This window comes from Phasianus colchicus, unplaced genomic scaffold (genome assembly GCF_987193195.1).
Source record: "Phasianus colchicus unplaced genomic scaffold, bPhaCol1.hap1.1 HAP1_SCAFFOLD_89, whole genome shotgun sequence".
NCBI lineage: Eukaryota > Metazoa > Chordata > Aves > Galliformes > Phasianidae > Phasianus > Phasianus colchicus.
In genome coordinates, this window is record NW_028325260.1 from 7,709 (window position 1) to 17,500 (window position 9,792).

Below are 9,792 nucleotides of genomic sequence, written 5' to 3' on the forward strand. Positions count from 1 at the left end.
TATATAAAATACTTTTCTAAGTGCCTGCCTGCCTGCCTGCCTGCCTGCTTGCGTGCGTGCGTGCGTAGGCCCGGCTTGGGATGGCGGGCCCACGCCGAGGCGCGGGTGCTCGTGAGGGGGTCGCGGTATGCCGGCACAGCCGCCTCCCCCTCCTCCTCCTCCTCCTCCCCCTCTCCCCCCCCCACCCCCCGCCCCGGACTCGCCTCGCACGATTTATCTTTACCTACCTTTTTTTTTTTTTGCTTTGTTCAGCTTTTTACAAACTTCTCCATTTACGTATGGTTTTCCAGTTTTTTTATTTTTATTTTTATTTTTTTTAAATTTTTCCATTTCTTTATTTATTGGTGGGCTCGCGTGTGCGTGCGTGCGAGCGAGCGTGCGCGCGTGATTTTTACTTTTTTTTTGCTGCGTTTTTCATTTTTATTTTTTTCCTTTGTTTTTATGTTTTCTTTCTTTCTTTTCTATCTTCTGTTCCGTCTCGTTTAACTTCGAACGTTTCAGCTTCTGTTTTTCTATTTTTTGAAATCTTTTTTTATGTTTATTTCTTTTAGCTTTCCCATCTCATCGTTCAAAATATCAAAAATATTTTTCTACGTACCTGTCTGCTTGCTCGCTCGCTCGCTCGTTTGTTTGCTTCCTCGCTTGCGGGCGTAGGCCCGGCCCGGCGGGGCTTTCCAGGCGCGGGGTGGTCGCGACGGGGTTGCGGGTAGGCCGACACAGCCGCCTCCTCCTCCTCCTCCTCCCGCAACCCCCCCACCCCCGCCCAACCCCAGCCCCCCCTGCCACCCCCCGCAAGCTTAAGCCTACCCCCCCACTCCGGGACTCGCCTCGCATTATTTTTTTGTTTGTTTGTTTATTCTAATGTTTTTATTTCCGCGCTTTTTCCTTCTTCCGTTTCCTTTTAAGCTTCTCAATTTCCGTACGTTTTCCCAATGCTTTTTGAACCTCTGTCTAGTTGTTTATTTCTCTGTTTATTGATTTGTCGGCTCTCTCTCTCTCTCTCTCTCTCTCTCTCTCTCTCGCGTGCGTAGGCCCGGCCCGGCCCGGCCCGGCAGGCCCTCGCCAGGCGCGGGAGGTCGCGACGGGGATGCGGGTAGAGCCGGCGGCCGGCGCCTGAGGCCTTCCTTGCCCCCGCCCGCCCTGCACACGCACCCCCCCCCCTCCCCCCGCCCCCGGCCCCAGCCTTGACCCCTGACCCTCCCTCTCCCAGGCAGATGCGATTTTTAATTTCGTTTTTTTTTTTCCTTTTTAAATGTTCCTTGACTTTCCTCGTTGTTCTGATCTTTTCATTTCATTTTATCTTTTGTTTTCCTATTTGTAGGCCCGGCTCGGGATGGCGGGCCCACGCCGAGGCGCGGGCGCTCGTGACGGGGTGGCGGTATGCCGCCACAGCCGCCGCTGCATTCCCCCCCCCCCCCCCCCCCCCCCCCTCTTAACGTCCGTCCCGTGCCCCGTCGTCCCCCCCCCCCCCCCCCCCACCCAACACCCCTCGGCCCCCACCGCCCGGACTCGCCTCAACGTGATTTTTCTTTACCTATGGTTCTTTCCGTTTAGACTTCTGCCGTTTTCAGCTTTTTTAAAACTTTTCCATTTATATATGATGTTTCTCCGATTCCCCCCCAATATTTTTCCATTTGTTTGTTTATTTATTGCTTGGCTCGCTCGCTCGCTCGCTCGCTCGCTCGCCCGTGCGTGCGTGATTTTTTTTTTTTTTAATTTTAATTTAATTTTTTCCTGTGTTTTTATGTTGTCTTGTTTAGCTTCAAACGTTTCAGCTTCTCTTTTTCTAACTTTTTTTTTAGTTCTTTTTTTTTTTCTTTTTTAATTTTCCTCCTTATTTATTCATTCCATTAAAATATTTTCCTACGTACCTTTTCGCTTGCGTGCTTGCTGGCGGCTGCCCGCCTGAGCCCCCCCCCCCCCTCCACCTTTTTCTTTCTTTCTTTCTTTCTTTCTTTCTTTCTTTCTTTCTTTCTTTCTTTCTTTCTTTCTTTCTTTCTTTCTTTCTTTCTTTCTTTCTTTCTTTCTTTCTTTCTTTCTTTTTCTTTTTCTTTTTCTTTTTCTTTTTCTTTTCTTTTTCTTTTCTTTTTTTCCCCCTCCGTGTTCCTGCTTTTCTGTTTTCGATTTTTCAGAAGCTTCTTAATTTTTGTATGTTTTTCTGATTTTTTTTGAACTTTTTTCCGTTTCTTTCTTTAGTTATTGGCTTAATTCATATATTTATCTATCTACCCATCAGTCTGCCTGTCTCCCCGTCCATTTGCTTGCTTGCTCGCTTGCTCGCTCGCCCGCTCCCGCGCGCGTGCGTTTGAGTAGGCCCGGCCCGGCCCGGCGCGCCCTTCCGTTGGGAAGAAGGGGGTCGCGACGGGCTTACGGGTAGATCTCGCGGCCGGCCACCTGAACTTCCCAGCGCGCAAAGCCTAAACCTGACCCTTACCCTAACCTCGCCCGCCTACCCTAACCCTAGCCCTAACCCGCCCTCTCCCGGACGTGCCCCGCCCGACTGGCCCGCTTTTCTGCAGCACCTGTAGACGTATTCTTCTTTCTCTCTCTCTTTCTCTCTTTCTCCCGCCCCCCCCCCGCCCCCCCCCCCCCCCCCCCCCCCCCCTCTCTTTCTTTCTTTCTCTCTTTTCTTTCCCACCCTAGTCCCCTCCCCCGGCCCCCCGGCCCCTCTTACTTTCTTCTCGAAGACGTCCGTCCGACGTCCGTGCGAGCGCTCGTTTGCTCGGTGGTCGTCCGTTCCTTCCTTCCTTCTTCTTGGGGGACGTTGGCCGAGAGAGCTGCGGGATTTGGGTTTTCCGTTATTTCTTCTTCCCGCCTTTCCTTTCTTTTGCCGCTGCCCGTGCCCGTCCCCCTCCACCCACCCGACTCCCACCCTGCCCGATCGGACCGGGTTTGTTCGCCGTTCCCGCCTCCTTTTTTTTTTTCTTTTTAATTTCATTTTTTACTTTTTTAAGCTCCCTACCTCACCCGCACCCCCCCACACCCCCCTACCCACCACCACCACCACCTCCCACTCCGCCCTCCTCCTCCCCCTCCCACTCCTCGGTCCCCCCCCCCCCCCCCCCAACGCCACCCTCCTTTTTTTTTTTTTTTTTTTAATTTTTCTCTCTCGCTTCCCTCCGGCGGGCCAGGCCCGATGGCTTCGACCGGTCCCCGCAAACTCCCGCCCCCCCCCCCCCCCCCCCGAAACCGGCCGAGGACCCACCCCCAGCCCGCCACGCGCTTTCTTTCCGTTTCTTTCTATTTTTTCTTTTTTTTCTCTGGGGGGAAAGGGGGGGGGGGGGGGGTGGCCGGGCCGGGGTGGGTGGGTGAGGGAACGGGCACGCCCGCCGCCCGGGAGAGGGGCTCAGGGCGAGCCCGGCGTCCGGATGAGTCGAAGGAACGAATCCCAGACGAACGCACACACCCACCCCCGGGACGGACGAGGCCGTTCCCCGCCGGCCTACCTCTGCCGCCGTCTTCCCGCCATTTCTTTTCCTCCCCGCGCTGACACGAGCGGCCGATCCCGTCGCGAGCCCGCCGGACGTTTCCCGCCCGCCCCGCTACGCGCGGGCGGGGACCCGCCGGCGCCTGCGCGCTTCCGCAGAGGGGGAGTGGGGCGGGGGGGGCGGGGGGGGGAGTGGGGGGGGGAAGCGGGGCACATAGCGGCGAGCGGGAAAAGCGCCCTCCCCGCCCAAAACACAAACACACACCATCACCACCCCCACCCCGCAAGCCGCGGGCGGATCGGGTTAGAAATACCCGACTCCGAACACCCGGCGCGAAGAGCTACCGGGCCACCGAGCGAAAAGGGAATCAAACGAAAAGTGTCAAACGAGCGAACGCGCACGCAAACACGCGCCGGTAAAATAAACAAACGAACGGACAGACAAACAAACGCACGCGAGACGAACGAGAAGGGGCCTCCGCCGGACCCCGAGCCGCGGCGGCCGCAATGCGGACCCCGCACCGAACCGCGCCGAACGCGGCCGGACGCCCCTCAGAGCGGGGGCGGCCGGCCGCGCCAGCCGCCGACACGCGGAGCCCGAGTACGCCAGGAACGGGCCGGCCCGGGAGCGACCGACTCGGTCGAACCGAGGCGGAGGCGGCGGCGGCGGCGGCTCGGGTACGACGGAAAGACGGCAAGGCCCAGGCGAGCGCCGAACAACCCGGTCGCTGCCGCGGCGGCGGCCGGACTGCGCGCGGTCTATACGGCTCGGCGCGGCTCGGCCGGTCCGCAGCGGCAAGGAGAGGTCGGCAAAAACGGACGGCCGGAGGTCGCTGCGGCGCCGGCCCGGCGGCGGCGGCCACATCAGCCCGTCTCCGCGCGGTTGCCTGGTCTCCCGCAGCGGGCCAGAGGTCGCTGCGGAGCCGGCCCGGCCGCGGCGGCCACGTCTACCCGGCTCCGCGCGGCTGCCTGGCGCGGCTCAACCGGCCTGGGGTCGCTGCGGCGCCTGCCCGGCAGCGGCGGCCACGTCTACCCGGCTCCGCGAGGCTGCATGGTGCGGCGTAGCCGGCCTGGGGTCGCTGCGGCGCCGTTCCGGCATCGGCGGCCACGTCTACCCGGCTCCGCGCTGCTGCCTGGCGCGGCGCAGCCGCCCAGGGGTCGCTGCGGCGGCGGCCCGGCAGCAGCGGCCACGTCTACCCGGCTCCGCGAGGCTGCATGGCGCGGCTCAACCAGCCTGGGGTCGCTGCTGCGCCGTTTCGGCAGCGGCGGCCATGTCTACCCGGCTCCGCCCGGCTGGCAGGCGCCGCGCAGCCGCCCAGGGGTCGCTGCGGCGCCGTTTCGGCAGCGGCGGCCACGTCTACCCGGCTCCGCGCGGTTTCCTTGGTCTCCCGCAGCGGGCAGAGGTCGCTGCGGAGCCGGCCCGGCAGCGGCGGCCACGTCTACCCGGCTCCGCGAGGTTGCATGGCGAGGCGTAGCCGGCCTGGGGTCGCTGCGGCGCCGTTCCGGCATCGGCGGCCACGTCTACCCGGCTCCGCACTGCTGCCTGGCGCGGCGCAGCCGCCCAGGGGTCGCTGCGGCGCCGTTCCGGCATCGGCGGCCACGTCTACCCGGCTCCGGGAGGCTGCCTGGCCTCCCGCAGACGGCCTGGGGTCGCAGCGGCGGCCCGGTAGTCGCGGCCACGTCAGCCCGACTCCGCGCGGCTGCCTTGTGCGGCGCAGCCGGCCCGGCTTCGCCGCGGAGCCGTCCCGGCAGCGGCGGCCACGTCTACCCGGCTCCGCGAAGCTTCATTGCGCGACTGCAGCCGTCCTGGGGTCGCTGCGGCGCAGTTCCGGCATCGGCGGACGAGTCTAACCCGGCTCCGCGCGGCTGCATGGCGCGGCTCAACCGGCCTGGGGTCGCTGCGGCGCCGGCCCGGCAGCGGCGGCCACGTCTACCCGGCTCCGCGAGGCTGCATGGCGCGGCGTAGCCGGCCTGGGGTCGCTGCGGCGCCGTTCCGGCATCGGCGGCCACGTCTACCCGGCTCCGCGCGGCTGCCTGGCGCGGCGCAGCCGCCCAGGGGTCGCTGCGGCGCCGTTCCGGCAGCGGCGGCCACGTCTACCCGGCTCCGCGAGGCTGCCTGGCCTCACGCAGACGGCCTGGGGTCGCTGCGGCGGCGGCCCGGCGGCGGCGGCCACGTCAGCCCGACTCCGCGAAGCTGCATGGCGCGACTGCAGCCGTCCTGGGGTCGCTGAGGCGCCGTTCCGGCACCGGCGGACGAGTCTACCCGGCTCCGCGCGGCTGCCTGGCGCGGCTCAACCGGCCTGGGGTCGCTGCGGCGCCGGCCCGGCAGCGGCGGCCACGTCTAGCCGGCTCCGCGAGGCTGCATGGCGCGGCGTAGCCGGCCTGGGGTCGCTGCGGCGCCGTTCCGGCATCGGCGGCCACGTCTACCCGGCTCCGCGCGGCTGCATGGCGCGGCTCAACCGGCCTGGGGTCGCTGCGGCGCCGTTCCGGCATCGGCGGCCACGTCTACCCGGCTCCGCGAGGCTGCCTGGCGCGGCTCAACCGGCCTGGGGTCGCTGCGGCGCCGTTCCGGCATCGGCGGCCACGTCTACCGGGCTCCGCGCTGCTGCCTGGCGCGGCGCAGCCGCCCAGGGGTCGCTGCGGCGGCGGCCCGGCAGCAGCGGCCACGTCTACCCGGCTCCGCGCGGTTTCCTTGGTCTCCCGCAGCGGGCAGAGGTCGCTGCGGAGCCGGCCCGGCAGCGGCGGCCACGTCTACCCGGCTCCGCGAGGCTGCATGGCGAGGCGTGGCCGGCCTGGGGTCGCTGCGGCGCCGGCCCGGCAGAGGCGGCCACGTCTACCCGGCTCCGCACTGCTGCCTGGCGCGGCGCAGCCGCCCAGGGGTCGCTGCGGCGCCGTTCCGGCATCGGCGGCCACGTCTACCCGGCTCCGGGAGGCTGCCTGGCCTCCCGCAGACGGCCTGGGGTCGCAGCGGCGGCCCGGTAGTCGCGGCCACGTCAGCCCGACTCCGCGCGGCTGCCTTGTGCGGCGCAGCCGGCCCGGCTTCGCCGCGGAGCCGTCCCGGCAGCGGCGGCCACGTCTACCCGGCTCCGCGAAGCTTCATTGCGCGACTGCAGCCGTCCTGGGGTCGCTGCGGCGCAGTTCCGGCATCGGCGGACGAGTCTAACCCGGCTCCGCGCGGCTGCATGGCGCGGCTCAACCGGCCTGGGGTCGCTGCGGCGCCGGCCCGGCAGCGGCGGCCACGTCTACCCGGCTCCGCGAGGCTGCATGGCGCGGCGTAGCCGGCCTGGGGTCGCTGCGGCGCCGTTCCGGCATCGGCGGCCACGTCTACCCGGCTCCGCGCGGCTGCCTGGCGCGGCGCAGCCGCCCAGGGGTCGCTGCGGCGCCGTTCCGGCAGCGGCGGCCACGTCTACCCGGCTCCGCGAGGCTGCCTGGCCTCACGCAGACGGCCTGGGGTCGCTGCGGCGGCGGCCCGGCGGCGGCGGCCACGTCAGCCCGACTCCGCGAAGCTGCATGGCGCGACTGCAGCCGTCCTGGGGTCGCTGAGGCGCCGTTCCGGCACCGGCGGACGAGTCTACCCGGCTCCGCGCGGCTGCCTGGCGCGGCTCAACCGGCCTGGGGTCGCTGCGGCGCCGGCCCGGCAGCGGCGGCCACGTCTAGCCGGCTCCGCGAGGCTGCATGGCGCGGCGTAGCCGGCCTGGGGTCGCTGCGGCGCCGTTCCGGCATCGGCGGCCACGTCTACCCGGCTCCGCGCGGCTGCATGGCGCGGCTCAACCGGCCTGGGGTCGCTGCGGCGCCGTTCCGGCATCGGCGGCCACGTCTACCCGGCTCCGCGAGGCTGCCTGGCGCGGCTCAACCGGCCTGGGGTCGCTGCGGCGCCGTTCCGGCATCGGCGGCCACGTCTACCGGGCTCCGCGCTGCTGCCTGGCGCGGCGCAGCCGCCCAGGGGTCGCTGCGGCGGCGGCCCGGCAGCAGCGGCCACGTCTACCCGGCTCCGCGCGGTTTCCTTGGTCTCCCGCAGCGGGCAGAGGTCGCTGCGGAGCCGGCCCGGCAGCGACGGCCACGTCTACCCGGCTCCGCGAGGCTGCATGGCGAGGCGTGGCCGGCCTGGGGTCGCTGCGGCGCCGGCCCGGCAGAGGCGGCCACGTCTACCCGGCTCCGCGCGGCTGCCTGGTCTCCCGCAGCGGTCCAGAGGTCGCTACGGAGCCGTCCCGGCAGAGGCGGCCACGTCTACCCGGCTCCGCGCGGCTGCCTGGCGCGGCGCAGCCGCCCAGGTGTCGCTGCGGCGCCGCCCCGGCAGCGGTGGCCACGTCTACCCGGCTCCGCGAGGCTGCATGGCGAGGCGTGGCCGGCCTGGGGTCGCTGCGGCGCCGGCCCGGCAGAGGCGGCCACGTCTACCCGGCTCCGCGCGGCTGCCTGGTCTCCCGCAGCGGGCCAGAGGTCGCTACGGAGCCGTCCCGGCAGCGGCGGCCACGTCTACCCGGCTCCGGGAGGCTGCCTGGCCTCCCGCAGACGGCCTGGGGTCGCTGCGGCGCCGGCCCGGCAGCCGCGGCCACGTCAGCCCGACTCCGCGCGGCTGCCTTGTGCGGCGCAGCGGGCCCGGCGTCGCTGCGGAGCCGTCCCGGCATCGGCGGCCACGTCTACCCGGCTCCGCGAAGCTGCATTTCGCGACTGCAGCCGTCCTGGGGTCGCTGGGGCGCAGTTCCGGCATCGGCGGACAAGTCTACCCGGCTCCGCGCGGCTGCATGGCGCGGCTCAACCGGCCTGGGGTCGCTGCGGCGCCGTTCCGGCATCGGCGGCCACGTCTACCCGGCTCCGCGCGGCTGCATGGCGCGGCTCAACCGGCCTGGGGTCGCTGCGGCGCCGTTCCGGCATCGGCGGCCACGTCTACCCGGCTCCGCGAGGCTGCCTGGCGCGGCTCAACCGGCCTGGGGTCGCTGCGGCGCCGTTCCGGCATCGGCGGCCACGTCTACCGGGCTCCGCGCTGCTGCCTGGCGCGGCGCAGCCGCCCAGGGGTCGCTGCGGCGGCGGCCCGGCAGCAGCGGCCACGTCTACCCGGCTCCGCGCGGTTTCCTTGGTCTCCCGCAGCGGGCAGAGGTCGCTGCGGAGCCGGCCCGGCAGCGGCGGCCACGTCTACCCGGCTCCGCGAGGCTGCATGGCGAGGCGTGGCCGGCCTGGGGTCGCTGCGGCGCCGGCCCGGCAGAGGCGGCCACGTCTACCCGGCTCCGCGCGGCTGCCTGGTCTCCCGCAGCGGTCCAGAGGTCGCTACGGAGCCGTCCCGGCAGAGGCGGCCACGTCTACCCGGCTCCGCGCGGCTGCCTGGCGCGGCGCAGCCGCCCAGGTGTCGCTGCGGCGCCGCCCCGGCAGCGGTGGCCACGTCTACCCGGCTCCGCGAGGCTGCATGGCGAGGCGTGGCCGGCCTGGGGTCGCTGCGGCGCCGGCCCGGCAGAGGCGGCCACGTCTACCCGGCTCCGCGCGGCTGCCTGGTCTCCCGCAGCGGGCCAGAGGTCGCTACGGAGCCGTCCCGGCAGCGGCGGCCACGTCTACCCGGCTCCGGGAGGCTGCCTGGCCTCCCGCAGACGGCCTGGGGTCGCTGCGGCGCCGGCCCGGCAGCCGCGGCCACGTCAGCCCGACTCCGCGCGGCTGCCTTGTGCGGCGCAGCGGGCCCGGCGTCGCTGCGGAGCCGTCCCGGCAGCGGCGGCCACGTCTACCCGGCTCCGCGAAGCTGCATTTCGCGACTGCAGCCGTCCTGGGGTCGCTGGGGCGCAGTTCCGGCATCGGCGGACAAGTCTACCCGGCTCCGCGCGGCTGCATGGCGCGGCTCAACCGGCCTGGGGTCGCTGCGGCGGCGGCCCGGCAGCCGCGGCCACGTCTACCCGGCTCCGCGAGGCTGCATGGCGCGGCGTAGCCGGCCTGGGGTCGCTGCGGCGCCGTTCCGGCATCGGCGGCCACGTCTACCCGGCTCCGCGCGGCTGCATGGCGCGGCTCAACCGGCCTGGGGTCGCTGCGGCGCCGTTCCGGCAGCGGCGGCCACGTCTACCCGGCTCCGCCCGTCTGCCAGGCGCGGCGCATCCGCCCAGGGGTCGCTGCGGCGCCGTTCCGGCAGCGGCGGCCACGTCTACCCGGCTCCGGCGGCTGTTGGCGTCTTTTGTGTGTGGGGGGGGGCGCTGCTGCTACGGTGCGGCCAGAGGCGTCGCTCTAATTCTCTGCCTCCAGTTATGTCGAGGTAAAGGTCGGCTGCATTCGGAGCCTTTGCCGGTAGTCGGCGTCGTCGTCCGTGGAGCTTTCTTTTCGGATGCCTTTACTTTTCGTCGGTAGGAGAGAGTGCGGACTCTGCTCCGGAGATCGGTGGTGAGCGGGCGCTCGCG